The sequence below is a fragment of the Pteropus alecto genome, unplaced genomic scaffold, assembly GCF_000325575.1.
Source record: "Pteropus alecto unplaced genomic scaffold, ASM32557v1 scaffold79, whole genome shotgun sequence".
In the NCBI taxonomy this organism is placed as follows: Eukaryota; Metazoa; Chordata; class Mammalia; order Chiroptera; family Pteropodidae; genus Pteropus; species Pteropus alecto.
In genome coordinates this window covers 11,295,589-11,313,281 of record NW_006494612.1, presented here as the reverse complement: position 1 = coordinate 11,313,281, position 17,693 = coordinate 11,295,589, and the positions used below count along the sequence as shown (strand labels likewise).

General features: G+C 37.2%; 1 protein-coding gene across 1 annotated transcript in view; it reads right to left on the bottom strand.

Moving 5' to 3' along the window:
* The window catches only part of SLC35F1 (solute carrier family 35 member F1), a 170,176-nt gene that overhangs the window by 132,534 nt on the left and 19,949 nt on the right, over positions 1-17,693 (bottom strand). The gene's annotated exons all lie outside the window — the stretch shown is intronic.

Sequence of the window (17,693 nt, the reverse complement as noted above, 5' to 3'; positions counted from 1 at the left end):
GTTTGTTAAAACAGTAAGTTAGAATATTGAGCACTTGTGCTATTCACTGGGCTAAGTGCAATAAACAGTATTTCTTTTAATCCATCACAGCAATCCTATGAGGAAGGTGCAATTGTCGCTGAGGTTTTACAGGGAAAGAAACCAAAGCTTAGAGGGGTTAAGGAGTTTGTTTGTAGTTACATAACTAGGAAGTGGTAAAACTAAAATTTGAGATGAAATCTCTTCGAGTGATCCTGGCTTCCAGCTGCTGCATTCTGGAAGTATGGGGATAATTAACATCATCCTGATGCCCATCATGGCATGAGCTAAGTCTTCAAAAACCTGATGAAGACCTGAACACTGACCAAGGGGGGACCGTATCCCAACCTTATCCTCAGGCTCTTATACCAATAACAGAGACTATTTTCTTTATAGAGAGAAATTTTGGATCTGGAACACTTAAATGAAGGAGTTGTACAAACCCCTCAAAATCCAGAAGGACCATCTCCTCTCCATTCTCAGATCTGGGATCTCAGTTTGCTCCAAGACGCATTAATAAGCACCAGTATAGGCTCTCCTCTGCTTAAGTTATAAATACTTACACATTAAAACTGTTATTCATGAAGAAAATTTAGTGACCAAGGTAATCATTTCAAATGAAACATTTCAAGATCCGTAAATATTTTCTGCAGCTTCTGCATAGGCACTGCCCCTGGAGGCCAGTGTAGTGGGAACTGGAGGCAAGAGCCAAGGGCTTCACTTTGCATGGGCTTTACAGTCACATATACTTGCATGCTTTGATACAGGAAGAGCCCCTAGAAATACAAAGCAGGCTCTGCCTTGCCCAAAAGTCTCATCTGACTTCCCTGGTTTATTTATAGAAACAGCTATATAAAATAAGCAAGGAGTAGTAGTTCTTAACAAAAAAAAAAAAGCATTAAGCAGAGGATTTGCACTATTACATATTTTCTCCCCCACAGTAGATGTGAATCTATTTTTCTGAAAGGGGCACAGAGTACTGGGCAGATACCTTGGTAATATCTTGCTTTAAAAAAAAAAAAAAGATAAAGGTATCCATCACATTTTGTTCATTGCCTTTGTTTCCATGAGGAAGAAAAATGGGCAAGGCATGTGGGTCCATGGAAAGACTTTCCTGAGGTTAACGTGTAACGTGTTGGTATAGACTTCTTATTGGTTGTTCTGTTTTCAGGTACTGGCCCGCAAGGCATGAATTCAATCACTATAAAGGAGTCAAAGAGATATTTTTAAACATGTAAGTTTAAAATGTCAGTCTGCTGCTTAAAATCCTACAATGATGCAGTGATTTGTAAGGCTTGTGGTAGACCATATACAAAGACGGCTGCCAACATTTCCTCCCATCCCTCTACATTCACACTGTTCCTCCCAATGGGAGGTGGGGTTGATTTCTCCTTTTCTGGAAGCTGAGCTGGGCCTAAGTTTTAAGAAGCTTTGTAGCTTCCATATTTTGTCCTCTTAGGATTCAGCTTCCATGTATAAAACCCTGAGTTAGACTAATAAATATTGAGAAACCATGTGAAAAGAGAGAGATCCAGCCAGCCACTAGCACCTTAGCTGAAACACCAGACATGTGAATGGGGATCCTGGATCCTTCTGCCCCTGTAGAGCCATACCAGCCTATGTCACATGGAACACAGATGAAACATCACCCGAGACTGCAGGACTGTAAGGGATAATCAATACCTGCTATTGTTTTAAGGCATGAAGTTTTCAGTGGTTTGTGAGGCAGAAAGAGATAACTGAAACAAGGGCCTAAGTGCCCTTCCTCCACTCCTATTACCTCTGGAGCGTTACCTCCTACTCCTCCCATTTTAATTCCCCCATGAAGCCAGAGCGAGCTCTAGCCCTGCAGAGCTACTTGCACTTCAACAATGAGTCAGTGGTCTTCTTTGCCTGCATTCCTTTGCACATATTCAGTGCTCATCTTTCACAGTGTTCATCTTGCCTTTGTCAGTCTGACTCCCATTCATCTTTCAAGATCTGGCATTTTGTCATTCCCTTTGAGTAGCCTTCCCTGCCCTCTCTTCTCTGGGATGCATCTCCTTTATGTCTATGTCATCGTATTATAATTCTTGCTTCTACACCTTCTGTTTCCCCTTCACCAGATTGTAAAGCTTGTACAATGTTTTTCATGGCATCTATAACTGGGCAATACCATTCAGAAGAAGTAGAAAATGGAGCAATTCAAAGACAGTGCTGAGGTAGGCCTAGGTAACCCTGAATGGCTTGGTTGTAATAAAAGAATGATTTTTTTTTAAAGGCAGAGGTCAAGAGAAGTACCAGAATTTACTCAAAGGTTTTCAAGCCGGCCTAAGAGAAGTGTTAGATATTCACTAACAAAAATCATAATAGGGACAAAGAACAAACTGATGGTTGCTAGGTGGGAGGGGGCGTTAGGGGGATGGGTGAAAAAGGCAAAGGGATTAAAAAGTACCAACTGAAGGTTACAAAATAGTCACAGGGATGTAAAGTACAACATAGGAATATAGTCAATAACATTATAATAGCTATGTATGGTGTCAGTGGAGTACCAGACTTATCAGCGTAATCATTTCATAAGGTATAGAAATGTCTAGTCACTATATTGTATACCTGGAACTAATATAATATTGAATGTCAACTGTAATTGAAAAATTAAAAAGTTAAAGAAATCATGATAAAGAGTTGGTTTTAGTGGGAAGATAATTATTTTTGACATATTGAATTTGAGCTGCCAGATGAACTTCCAAATGATCCAACAGTATTAGCATATGGGATCGGATTTGGATAGGGAAGTCATCTAGGAGATAAATATGGAAAGTTATATACATAAGAGTGACAGCTAAAGTACTGTTAAGATATCACCAAGGAGGGGAGAATGGGAGTGAAAATAAGAGGGCCCAGGGAAATCCTAGGGGAATCCCCAGATTGGGGATAGGAGAGAAAGAAAAGGCATATCACTGGAGTCAGAAGTGGAAGACCGGGTTAGCTCTTAGTGTTAAGGAAACCAAGGGAACAAAGACTTTCATGGAGCGAATATTAAATAGCTGGGGGATGATTTGTAGTCATCCTCAGCCTTTGAAAGATCAGTTTTTGCTGAGTGAAAAATACCAGAGCAACACCGGTGTCACGGAAACCCAGGGAAGTGAGAATTTCAAGAAGGGAATAGTTAGTGGTGAATAGTGGACAGAGTGTGAGAAATAAACAAAAGTGTTGACTTTGAAGAAATGTGAAGAAGTCAAAGAATTCTTTGAGTAAGTTTGATTTAATCACCACATAACACGATAACAATTATAGTCAAAATAATAATATGTAAAATGATTTAAAATTAATTTAGATTAGATGCATGATTATCCTTTCATTGGGTCACTCTTGATTATTTGCATAATAACTTACATTCTTAAGTAAAAGAGAAATGGGGAGAGTTATAGCTAATACACCAGAGAGTTGCTCCTGATGCTGAGTATGTCTGCTGGAGAATGCTGCATATGGAGTGAGTCTCCTTGGGAAAAGAAGGCTGAACACTTCTGCTTTGACCTTGTAAATGCTATAGCTGCTTAAATTGTAACCACTGTATCCGAAACTTTGGCAGCATCCTGTGCCTTTCCTGAACAAAATCAAGCCACACATACACACACACAAAGACAGAAAATTATATAAGAAAATTAAACTTTATACCTTCTGATGTATGTATGCCAATATACTATGAAACAGCCTTCTACATGCCAGGCACTACATATGCGAAGATGAATAAGACACAGTCTTTGTCACTGAGGAGCTACTAAGCCAAGATTTTGGAGCTGAGTTCCCTAATACCTTACTCTAAAATGGAGGCAGGTAAGGTAAAATAATGCTAATTCATTTTAAGGTAAATAATGCTATTTTTGCTATGTACCAAGTACTGGGTTTAGACTTATATCTACTATTTTATTTAATCCTTACAATAACCATATAAGGCAGATATTATTATTGTTCTATTTTACAGGTAAGCACACTGATGCTTAGAGAGGTTAAGCAACCAGCTCAAGTTCACAGAGCTAGCAAGGGGAAGAGTTTGAATGGAAACTAGATTGTATAATTCCAAATTCCAACTTCTTAATTATTATGTTATACCATCATTTTGCTGCCAAAACAAACAAACAAACAAAACAAAACAAAACATCTCTTTGCCCCCACAGAGGGCACAGAGCACAGTGCTAGAAACCTAAGTAACTGGTTCTCAGAAATATTCTGGGGAAGGTGAAGACAAAAAAAAGCAGCCAGACTGACTGATGAAAACTCTTCCACCAAGACATCTGCAATGTGCGTCTTTCAACAAAAGGTCAGCACAAGCCTATTCTTGTTTCTTCAGCCAAACAAAATAGCAAATCTGCTGTATTCAATTTCTGCTTTTAATTAGTGGTCATGTCATTCAGCTGCTGCTGGTATGATAGAAGATGCAAATTATGGTTTTATCCGTCATGCTAATAAACATGACTTGTAAAACAGGAAAGAATGAGAGACTTTTTATCAGATTAGTTCATGAGTCCTTTCCCAACTATAGGGAGCTAGATTCTGTAGCTGCTGTTTCGGTCTGCACATCTGAGCTAAGTTACTAGTCACTAAGGCAAAATAAATAAATAAGTGAATAAAAATATAAATAAATCTAGATGTTGACACTTTGCTAATTCCATCTCCCTACTCCCTCCACAGTCTTCCTTTCATCAAATTCTCTTCTGTTCTCTTTCAGCACAGGGCAAATCCTTTGGGTGATTTGTTTTACAGACTATTCTCCCTAGCATTCTCTCTGCTTCAGGATCTTTTCAGTTCATTTACTCTTGTCTTCTTTCTCTCCCGCTCCATACGTAACCACCAAAGTAGATCTGTGGTCTTCCTTCGCCTAACTCCTCATAACGTTAAGCCACCACGTTCTCCAGAAAGCCTCCCTTGGCCACTCCCTCAGGCTGAGTGAAATGTTCTCATCTGTACACTCTTATCTCTACTTATACTCATCATACTGTGCAAATCATGAACTCCTGAAAAGAAGAAAATGTATTCTATTTATTTCTATGTTCCTGGTATCTTGAGGGCTGCTGAGTAGATAAGAAATAGATGCTCAATAAATATAGAATAAATGAATGAACAAATTTACAAGTGAACAAATATATATAAATGAAAAGAAGATTTGAAAGATGGCTGCTCATCTTACCTTGAAAAACTACTAGCTCTGAAAGACAAAAACAATCTCCTTTTTACTGTATTCCATCTGTCAGTTAGACACTGAGATTAATAAGCTATTTTCTGATGTATTTCTGAAAAGCCTGGTGAGGTGCTATTTTGCAAAAATGATGCTAAAAATGGTATAGGATAGAATTTTACACAATGAACTGTTGGTTATTCAGTATATGGAAAAGCACACCAGATGCATTCTAACATAGGATACATAGTTCCTATAATTTTAGAAGCAGAAATAGAGAGGAGACTATGATACACATTTTCATCTTTGTTTATGCATTTAAAAGGACATCCTATCCACTTTAAATTCAGAATGACTAGATGATGAAAAATTCATGAGTCTCAGGAAAAATAGTACTGCGGGAAGCTGAATACCTGTTATAATAGAGCTTGTATTTATAAAGACTGACATAACCGTTACCATGAGCATTTTGTTCTGTTAAATAGACTTTAGAATCTTGTGAATAAACTTGTGTTTTACAAATTAGATTTTCAAAATAATAAAATTTAAAATAAAACATGAATTGAATTTTGTTTTCTTCCCTTAGTTAAAAGACTATGTTACTTTAAAAAGGTATGAAAAATTTCAACGTAGAGTTACATAATATATTGCTTTGTAATTCTTTAGCATGAGTGAAGTAATTATGTCATCATCTTGAATTAGAGCATGACAACCTTTCTGTAGAGACATTTTCATTCTGATAACTATTCCCTGGCAAGTCACATCAGATCTGAGTCAGCATATGAATTCAACATGCGTACATACTGCCTTGGCTAAAAACAATACCACCTTGAATGAGAGAGACACATGTGTTCTACTACATTCTTTCATTCTTGTTTTGAGAAGTTAGGACCCTGGCATCTGTAAGCTCTTTGCTGAAAGTTTTTATCACATTTAAGTATTAAGTAGACTTCTATGGAAGAAGATTATTAGGCAAAAGTAAAGACATATCTCCAGAGGTTTAACATTAATTGGCGTTTCTTTGCCTCAGATTCTGTATTCATGGCATTTAACCTGTTCTCTGGCTCTGCAGTATCAGTTTCTGTTGTTGTTGTTGTTGTTTAGAAGAAACTAAGTAAGCTACAAGGAAGCCCTCCTAAACGATATTTCACTGAGTCTATGAGGCACTAAGTGTAGGAGACATACGAAATGCTGGTGTGAGAGGATGAGTCACAAATGCTCATATGATATGTTATATGTCTAGAAAAGTGTCATAGAAGAGTGAAAAGTTACCGAATAGGGAGATGGAAGCCCCTGACTCTTGAGTTCCACTAATTAAGCTCCATAATCTTTGGCATCTCGAACTTTGGCTTGAATTCCTTCATGTAAAGTAAGGATATTACAATTGGTGCACGTATAAGATACCTCTTCTGCTTCCCTTCAAATCTTCTTGGTCTCATCTATCTCCAGGGTCTCTGGTCACTCACTCTAGCTCCAGTGGTGGCTGCCATGACCAGCTCTGCGCAGACCACACCAACATATGCAAACATAGGCCAGTGGCCGCATGCCTCATACCCATCCTGTGCACCTTGAGCCTTCTACCCTGGGTATTCTAGGTTGATGCGGTAGGGCCAGACCTGGTAGAGACCTATTTGGTGCCCACTCATCAGCAACCAGGAAATTCAAGGGAATTATTGCATTTGACCATTAGAAAACTTAAGCAGACAGATAAATTCTTTCTGCCTCACAAGGTGCTCTGTTGAGTACTCTGTGCCCTTGTATTGTCTCTCTCTCCTTCCCTTCCTCACTTCTGCTCCCTGGGATTCCAGACTTAGTAAAGTAGCAGCACATAAGCCTCTCTGCTTTCCGGGGAACTGAGGCTAAGATAATGAGCTTTACATTTCCTTCTACTCCATAATTCTGACTTACTTTTAGAAGATACTGGTATGTAATCAACTCTTGAAATTGGTATCTTTGACCTTAAAGTCTATTCTTTCTATGTTTTTGATTAAACTCTTTGGTAGCAACTCAGCTAGCAATGTTTTCTCACTTATTATGTGCACACTCTGTGGCTTTTGATATTAACCACAGAAAAATACATTAGTCAGTAGCATTTGCCAAGGACTGCTGGGTACAGGTTATAAGAAGGGAATGTATGGCTTCTGCCTCCAAGAAATTTAGAAGGGTATGGAAAATAAATAAGTGAAATTATCTGAATATAGAATGTAAAAATTCCTGCATACTAAAGTAAGTCTGTATAAAATTGATAGAAGTTAATGGGATAATTTCAGTCTTTAAAAGTACGCAAAGCAAATCTGGAATGGTTTCATGGAGAACATAGTTTTGAGTCTTTTTTGTTGTAAACAATGGAAGAGATGTAATTTGGTATTAGGAAGGTGGCATGTCATTCCAGGAAAGAGAATGCTGTGCTGTGTTTGAAGCAGAGACTGACACAAGGAATCACTGGGCTGGCCAGTGAGAATCATAATCGCAGAGATGGGAAAAGAGAAGTAAGAAGCAGAGGAACCTAAAGTGTAGAGTTTTAATTCAGTAGGGATCATTTAGAATTTCTAGGCAAGGGTTATGAAGTAAGCTGCTGCTCTAATGTTCCCAAATTTCTCTGCTCATTCCATTAGTTAGAACCAAATCCCGCTTTTATTATGGGGGAAAAGTTTCAAGGAGAGGCAAGATTGAAGAACCAGATATTTCCCTAGGTTAGTACAGCCTCCTAAAACTCCACTAGTTTTATAATACATCCTCCTCTGACCGAGGCATGCCGGGTACACCTGTACTTTCATACAAATATTGCAAAGCTGCAGTCTTCTAATTCTCGCTTCTTTCAACCTTCAGCATGGCTTTCTATGCATCTTTCAAACATGATCTGTCAACAGAATAATGTATTTTAGTCTGTTGCCATCTTGTTTTTCTCGTGTAATACAGCCATCTTTACAGTGACTGGAAGAAGAGGAATTTCTCCAGTAGTATAAGGATTTTGATCATTTATTAATAAGTAAAAACTACCAAGTGAGTCTAATTACACAGTTATTATTACATTTAATGGAATTTTTTAAAGTAACAGGTTGTATGACTTTCAACATAACCCACTCCTCCTGCAAACTGCAGAAGTTATCTTTATGTTATGATTACTTAATTTTTTTAATTGCTTGCTAACACTGTGTCAGATATTTTAAGGCACACTATACACTTAGAACAAAGTCCACCTTTAGTAAAATGGAAGTAAATTCATATTTAAAATTGTCTTCTTGACAATAACAAATTTCACCTAATATTTTTGTTACATATGATTAAATTTCATTGCATTCGTTTTACTTTGCAATGCAGATGATGAAGAAAGGTCAGATAAGAATAAGAGAAGTTTCAATTGAGACAATTATTTGTTATTTATTTATGGTACATTTTGGAATTATTTTTAAGCCAACAATCCTTTTTGTGAAGCTTAGTTATTGAGATGATATAATCGCTAAGTCCTTTAATCAGACCCACATAAACTGGGTGAGGTCAGGAGGCTACCATGAACCTCTCTGGTGGCAGAATGTACACTTCCCTGTCAAAGAATTTCACATGACTCTCTAGAGAAGCCAGTCATAAAAGACGACATGTTACATGATTCCATTTGTATGACATTTCTAGAACAGGCAAATCTATAGAGACCGAAAGTAGAGAGCTAAGATTGTAGGACTAGAGTGATGAGGAGGTGATAACTAAAAGGTACAGAGTTTCTTTGTGAAGTGATAAAATGTTCTAAAAGTGACTGGTGTTAGTTGCATATATCTGTATAGTGCTTAACACCAATATACTAAAAACCATCGAGTTGTACTTTAAGTGAGTAAATTGTACAGTGTGTGAGTTATAGCTCAATAAAGTTGTTATTAAAAAGAAAAAGAAAGAAGGAGTGAAAATAAGGAATAAAATAGAAAAAGAAAAAAGATAAAGAAAATAAAAATACACATCAATTAAAAAATAAAATTTCAACCATCTGATCTACAAGTTGAGTGATTGCACCAGAATCAATTTATATATTAAAAATTAGTTAAGTGTAATTTCTTTTTTATTGTTTCTACATAAAAAAATAAAATTTTTGTTATTGTTGTTTAGTTTTCACATATAAAATACCGCTATTATTTTCTTCCCAGATCCCAGGGTATCATCTTGCATTTACTTTGGAGACAACTGATTTAAAAGATCAATTTTTAATCATTGACTTGGAAGGTAAAACTTTTGTCACCCTCCTCCAGAGGACCAGAATGGTGTCATAAAATGAGAACACGTTTTGAAAATGAATTTAGACCTTGATTCTCCTACTAACTAGCTGAGATCCATTTTGTTCACCTATAAAATGAGGATAATATATATCTCACAGGGCTGTCAAAAGGACTAAAGGAAATAGTTTTTATAAATTGCCTACTACAGTATCTGGCTCATGGTAAATACTCAGAATAATAATTTTTATTACCTTTTAGTACAGTTTGTAAGTACCAGTACTCTTATTGATTATTTAAATCTATCTATATGATTGCATTATGCCATTGCTAACATGAATCCCAAATGTATTTCCTCAAGTTCTGACTAATAAATTTATTCCAAAGTTGGGAAAGTTTAAAGAAGTTCTGCCCTTTGGAAACTGGAGAGGAAAAGCAAAAAAGTAATGAGAAATAGTCTTACTCAATGACTGTTATGAAACTCACAGATCTTAGTTTTAAATAGAAATTGCTGACTTGAGTTCACACATTTTCTAACATCTTCTGGGAGAATAGGAAAGAGGTGAGGACATTTTCAGGCAGACTGTGTTGCCGTTTTCTTTCTTTATGCATTTTTAAATGACTGACATTTTTCATTACAAAATGCTTTTAACTTTGCATTTTGAATTATGGTAGTGAACCCTGAGGCCAAAAGGCAAACATTTAACTTTAAAATCTATTGAATAAATAAAAACAAAGAAAGTGTTCAAGTAAACTGGTGATTCACTCTCCTTTAAAATAAAGACCCATGTCAAATTCCATTACTTTATCACATATTTACCAAATTTGTATGCATAAAGTATAATGTATTCGAAGTAAAACAAACTGGGAAAATTAGATTCCACTAAGTGCTGAACTTTTCCACACAGAGTTAAAACCTGCTTGAAAAGTGTATAATCAATTGAGATCATCAATTATGCCTTTTACTTGGGAGAGCATGCAGGAAACCTAGGATAAATAAGTAGGGAAGCCTTGCCTAATTTTAGAAGACAAATATATTTGGCTTTTGTTTTCAAGTCATAAAAGGATTCTCTGAGTGGAGGCTAGCTGATATTTTCCTTCATCATTCTTTGCATCAAAAGATGATTCTAATTGCCGTTACATGGATATGACAATAAAGGAGTAATTTTATCTCAGTACCTCTGACAGATTGCCTTGAAAAACAACTCGAAATTCAATTTTTGCAGCATGGGCTAGACCTAATTCATTTCGGTGGGTGAAGTCTTCTGTAAAAATGAAAATTGGATATTTATTACAAATAAATATTATAATGACTGAGAAGAAATTTGACTTGTTGAAATTTCTAGTGTAGGGATGATTCTAACAACAACAACAACAACAACAACAACAACAACAACAACAACAACAAAAAGCTATTATTGCCACTCCTGCTTCAGGGTTAAAGGAGGAAAAGGAAATTAGGAGAAGAGGAAGCCCTTACATGAGAAATCCTAAAAAATTCTCAGCTGCCTTTAAGATGGAAGAGGACAGAAGGATAGATGGGTAGGAGAGAGAGCTCTTGAGGCAGGGCCATCTAAGGAAGACTTCAAAAGACCTGAGTCAGGAGTGGGGTCGTGGAAAAAAAAAACAATATTAAATTGATGAATTTAAAAGGTAACTCAGTTTGGTCCATAAGGTACAAAATGTTCTCACTTTTTAAAAAGTACCAAGACTAAGTATTGTGCTAAAAACATCAAGCCAAACAAAAACATCAGGCAGATTACAAACCAAGGGTGCAAAGAGTGATTTTTTGTTCTGAAAATGAACCTTCTCATTAAATTCACATTCTTTGTAAAAGAGATTAGTCTGTTCTTATGAGTGGAGCCTCTGCTGAGGCTGTGACTAAAAACCAGTCTCAGGCAATCAAGTTGTGGGAAGCCACTGACACTTTTACAAGAACAAAATAAAAAAACGTGTCACTTAAGTGATCTTCAGTGATCTACACTGTGCACTCACCATTCTCCTACTTGAGCTCATTATGAAATAATCTGTTAGAGTAAGGAGGTCTGCTCCGTATGTCCCGTCTGCCTTTTGACAGGGGCCCGTTTACAATGTGGACTGCTGGGGAAACAGTCACTTACTATGCCTGCAATGGAAACCACTTACAAAACACCTTTCCTTCCTTTTCTCTCATGTCAAGACCTGGGGAAATGCAAGTAATTTCAGATCTTTTACACATCGCATGTAGCTCACCTGTCTCACCTAGTAGAAGCTGCAACCATGTTTCCAAGACACAGAAATCATCCAATGAGTTTGTGGCAAAATACCGAAAACGAGAATAAGATTTTGTCTTTCAAATTAAAAAAAAAAAAAAGGGAATGGCCTCATTCAATTTTTTTAAAGTTTCACTAAAAGGAAAATTAAGTAAAACTTTAAGAACTGAAAAACAAACACTCTAATTCATTCTAAAAATATGTTTTGCTAAAGGTACGTCTTCTACCTACCTCCCCATAGCACCGTGCCATGTTTTTGGAACCATCTAATGCTTGTTTGATACAAAAGCTGCAGTTATGCAGCCTGGTGGCTGAGAACAATGCTGAGGCATTATGACAGCTTTGGCACTCTGGTAAACCAAGAGGGCAGAGGGCTCACCTCCCATTTGTGAATGTCTCAGCTATAGGCAACTTGGGATCAAGAAAATATAAGAAAAAGACGCTTGATATCCCCTATGATTCTTGAATCATAGAAACATATAGTCTGCTATATTAAATCGAACATGATCACCAACAACCTTAAAGGTAGTCCTGAGGCTCTCCTGGAAAATGAGCTAAGTCCACGTCCTTACAGTGGTGCTTACACAGAACCCATGGTGCCAGACTCTTTAAGACTGTGTTACTAAGACGACTTGTTTCTCAGTTTGTATGTCTATTTATTCATAGAAAAACAATTTCCAGACACATTAGTTATTTTGAACTATACCTAAAGAAGAGAGTTTCAAACTCCATCCTTGGTTCTCTTGACACTCTAAAAAGTTTTTACAGCTTTATTGAGGTATGACTGACAAAAAAAATGTATATATTTAGGTCATACGTGATTTTTTTAGAGGTATACAGTGTAATGACATACAATAGTATAAAATGATAACCACAACTAGGTTAATTAACAGATCCATCACCACACGTAGTTACCATTTTTTTCTTTTTGGTGGTGAGAATACTTAAGGTTTACTCTCTTAGCAAATTTCAAGTACATAATATGTTATTAAATATAATCACCATGCTGTACATTAGATCCCTAGAACTTACCATATAACTGAAAGTTACTGATTTTTACCAACATCTCTCCATTTGCTCCACCCTCCAGCTCCTGGCAACCACTGTTCTACTCTCAGGTTCTATGAGTTCAACTTTTTTAGATCAAATTGTATTGTGAGATCATATAGCATTTGTCTTTCTCTGTCTGACTTATTTCATTTAGCACAATGTCCTCCAGGTTTATCCATGTTGTCACAAATGGCAAATTTCTTTCTTTTTTATGGGTGAAAACATTCTATTGTGTATATATATACACACATACATATATATAAAAAAAATTTTCTTTATTTATTCATCCAAGGAGGGGCACTTAGGTTGTTTCCGTATAGTGGCTGCTGTGAAATATGCTGCAATAAATACAAGAGTACAGGTGTCTTTTTGAGATATCGATTTCATTTCCTTTGGATAAATACCCAGAGGTGGGATTTCTGGCTCATATGGTAGTTTGATTTCTAATATTTTGAGGAACCTCCATAATGTTTTCCATAATGATTGTACCAAGTTACATTATCATCAACAGTGTACAAGGGTTTCCTTCTCTCCACATCCTTGACAATACTTGTATCTCATCTTTATGACAATAGACATCTTAACATGTGTGAAGTGATACCTCATTGTGCTTTTGATTTGCATTTCCCTGATGATTACTGATGTTGAGCACTTTTTCATATACCTGTTGGCCATTCATATGTCTTCCTTGGAAAAGTGTCTATTCAGGTTCTCTGTCCATTTTTTAATTGAATTGGCTTTTTGTTGTTGTTCTTGCGCTGTGTGAATTTCTTGTATATTTTAGATGTTAACTCCCTTTATCAGATATATGGTTTGCAAATATTTTCTTCCAATCTGAAAGTTGCCTTTTCATTTTGTCAATTGTTTCTTTTGCGACACAGAAGCTTTTTAGTTTGATGTAGTCCTATTTGTTTATTTTTGCTTTTGTTACCTATGCTTTTGGTTTGACTCCTAATGTTTTAATAGTGATTGTAAAGGTGATTTGAATAGAGTCTGAATATAATTTCTTATTTTTTATCGACCCACTTATTTGTGTGTGTCTGATGGAAAACAAGGGGGAAGCTAAAAAGATACCTATTTGAAAGTATAAGTGAACTGATACCTGAAGTACCTGTCTCATCAGCACACACATTGCCAGAGAGACTAAATTCAGAGTCGTGCGTGGCATGCCTAACTACGTGCACCTTTTGTTGTCCTTAGTGTTCCTGAGGACCAGTTAGTTTATGCATGGAGTGGATTATTTTGGATATATTAGCACAGGGCCAATAACTCCATTGCATCTTTAAAGTAAAAATAAAATGAATCAAGGTACAACATGTAATATGATGTCTGCATTCTGCTGAATTTAAATGAATTCTAATTAAATTGCTTGGAGTGAGATACATTTAGATTATTTTTCAAGTACATTTTAGATAAACCTAATGAAGTTCTATGAATGAAAAAGGCAGAATGGGCTTTTTTTAGTGACTTGGTTGCTGATATATTCTTTTGGAGTTAATAAGAGGTCAGACTGACCTTGGGTCATTTCTTCCTTGAGTAAGACTGACCTTGGGTCATTTCTTCCTTGAGTAAAAGCCCATTCTGCATTAACTTCAAAAAGACTAACTAAAAAGAGACTAGGACTTACTTTATGTTGATAGTAAAATAATTTTTTGAGGCATTTAGTTATGTGGCTCCCCCCCTATATTTTTTTCCTCTTAGTTTTTGAGTTTCCTGGCATCAGAACAGTTTCCATTGGGAAGGAAAACAGAGGACTAAAACAAATGTCACTTTGTTTTTGATCCCATGGAGGGGATTAGATTAGGGGTAAGGAAGGCAGACATCAGCTAGAGGGACATGGACCCAGAAATATCAAGTTGGGGGAAAAGTTCTCAAGACTAGGGTAGGTTCTACAAGTGAGAGGGACTGATACTCAGCCTCTCATGCCACTCTGGGGAGAGAAAGGTTGCAGACATTTAGGTGAATGGGGTTGGTAGACCATTTAGGGAAGCTGTATCTCAGGAACCAGGACTACTAGCCTGTACAGATTTCTGTCTCTGAGGGTGGCATAAGACCTGCAAAGCTTCTGGATTCCAAGGAAGAGTGCAGGCTTGGAAAATATGCTTACTGGTAGTCCAGTGCATTTCGATATATATGAGACTCTGAGAAATCTGTTTGGCCCTAAAGGAATGGGTGGAATTGGAAAGGTGTGAGGTGAATTGAGAGTGTGGAAAGGGAACCTCTCTCCCCGAATGGTGAAGAGAGAATTTCTTCCTAGTCCAGAGCAAGAGAAGTTAGAACCAGATTTAATTTTGTTTTGTGAAATTTTGTGGAACAAAAGGTCTCAGTTTCTTCTACTCTTGGAAAAGTTTATTTACATTTTGGTTAGCTAATAAGTCATTCACGAGTAAAACATCTTGCTTCCCTAAATCCTTTCTTTTCTTACTCCTTTGGAAATGCTTGGAATTTTATTACGGGCAAGGACTATAGTTTCTTTGGCTTGGGAAGAGTAGTGAGTAAAGTCTGAGAGGGTGGAAAAGGGGGAGGGGAGAAGGAAAGGTTTACAAAGCTAAAAGAGACTTAAATGATGTGCTAAAGGATGTATGAGGAATAGACAAGGATCATGTGCAAGAATATCTAGAAAAATAGAGCCATTCATAAGCAATTACTCATTTTTCTAAAACAACAACATATAAAATCAAAGAACGGTTAAGAATCTGTGAAAGTTACCTAGCCGTGAATGAACTGATGCTGCCTAATCTATATTCCAGATTCATAGCCAATCTGAGGAAGGTGAGAAATGAGGCCCTTTGAAGAGCAGAACATGATGGCTTCTGTGATACATATTTCATAAAATCTTTTCTTACAGAGTGTTCTCTTCTGCACATTCTCAATGCTGTCTGAGATACATTAGAGAGAGAGATGAGAGGTGTCTGTTTTCTCACTAATCCACCCTTTCATGTTTAGTGCATAAACTTTTGGTTCAGTTGACAATCCCAGAACACATCTGCAAGCATTTTCCCATTTGATATTTATTTATTAAAAGTATATGAATGGAAGTAGAGCAAGATTCATGAACCAGAAGGGCTTAGAGGTAAGGGTAGATGGGTTAATGAGAGAGAAATGAGGTTCTATCCTCTGCTAGTTAACATTCCTTCAGGGTATAAATACTGTGATTCAACTATAATATAATTAAAAACCAAAAGAAAAAATGTTTTATTCCCACCAAGGCATGCATGTTAGCATAGAGACCTAAAAATCCCAACTAGAGACACTTAAATAAACCCATGGGTATTTTTTTAATGAGCTATATTAAATATTTTAGCACTATGGAGACAATTCTATGCCTACATCTCTTTGAAAAGATGTAGAACAGTATGTTCATGGGTTAATAAACACAGATTACATGCAAGACCAGGGTAGGGAGACTTCTGAATTCTTCACAAATATTCTAAGGTAAATATAGACCATTGCTAACACCAGACAAATCATAGGGATGGGGGGGCGGGGGAACCTGTTAATTTATAGTATAGCATGGCCAGCAAAGGGCAGGGAGTGGGAAAGAGATATTACATGCTCACAATAGGGCAGCATGGGAAGGCATCATAAGAGAGAGACTGTCTTTCCACAGTGGTGCTTGTTTGTCATTGCCAAGCCCTGCAATCAACATAGTAGCGATAACCTAAGGGTTTCTAATTCTCTGTGCCTGGTCTTCCCTAGAGCCCAGTGCATGGGGCGGGAACCCAGGAAGTCAGTCTTTTACAGGATCTCTGGCAAAAGTATCTGGCTTCTGGGCCTATAAGGAAGATCTAATTGACGATCCCACACCCCCACCAGTGCCCCAACTATGTGAGACAGGTGATCAACACCTGGTGCTATTTTCCTTCTACAGAAATATTTGGAGAATTGGTGAGGAAATTATGTTAGACAGAAAGTGAATTTTGAGTGTCAGAAATCACCCAGATATGTTGGTCAAGATCCAACTTCCCTTCATTCCATGGGCAGCAGAGGCCTTCACAGTGCTTAGAAATCAGCAGATGTTGAATCTGTGCGTGCAGAGACAGATGCTGAAATCCAGCTGGACTGTGGAGCAAGTGGGAAGTTCAGCTGGCCTGCAGAGCAGCCAAGCCAAATTAAGGGCCTGGGCAAGGTCCTACGCAGATGGCTGGGACCCTACATCGAAATGCTTCCAAATGTGGAGATTTCACAATGCTTCAATCTTGCCCATTATTTCACGTGCATTTTTTTTTCTTTTTGTTAAACAACATAAACGTTTCTGCTATAGAAACATAACACAGATTTCAAATGACACTGAAATTTCTTGAATGGCATTTTAGAGAGAATGCTATGACTGACAAAGAGTTTACAACCTAGAGAATAATTTTGAAAGATAGAAGGGTTATCAATTTATTAACATGTTAATAATTAAGAGCCATCTTTGAAATCTGGCTATTTTGAGTTTTAATGATCCTCTGGTAAACATGTGTTCTAAGCATGCCTGTACACTAAAGATTGGGGGTATGTGGCAGGATGCTTTTCAAAGTGCTAGTATGGTCCGTAACTATTTCAGAAATATATGTCATAACAAAGAGGGAAACTGTTTATTCATAAGTCCACGGATAGGTGACATTCTCGCCCTTGCTCTCTACTGACTTGGCCTTCTCCTCCTACTGATTTAACCCTTGTTTAACCCCTGTTAAGAAGTAAGCACTCCAAGTTTGTCCCTCACTTTGACTGACAGAATAGGAAGTCAATGTTCAAGTTTTCATCCCAAATTTTAATGGTTTGACAATACGAAAGACAAAAGTTGAAGAAGAAAAAGAAGGAGGAGAAGGAGGAAGTGGAGGAGAGAGAAAGAAGAAGAGGAAGAAGCACAGATCCTGATGTTCACATCTGCTGCTTGATGGAGAGAAGAGACTGCAGGGCTCTAAAACTGCATAGTGCATTTCTGAGCCACTATCCAGGTGTACACATCTTGGAGGGCTTTTCTCTCAAGATCATTAGATTTTCCTGGTCCCTGGCTCCACACCCCAGGAGAGG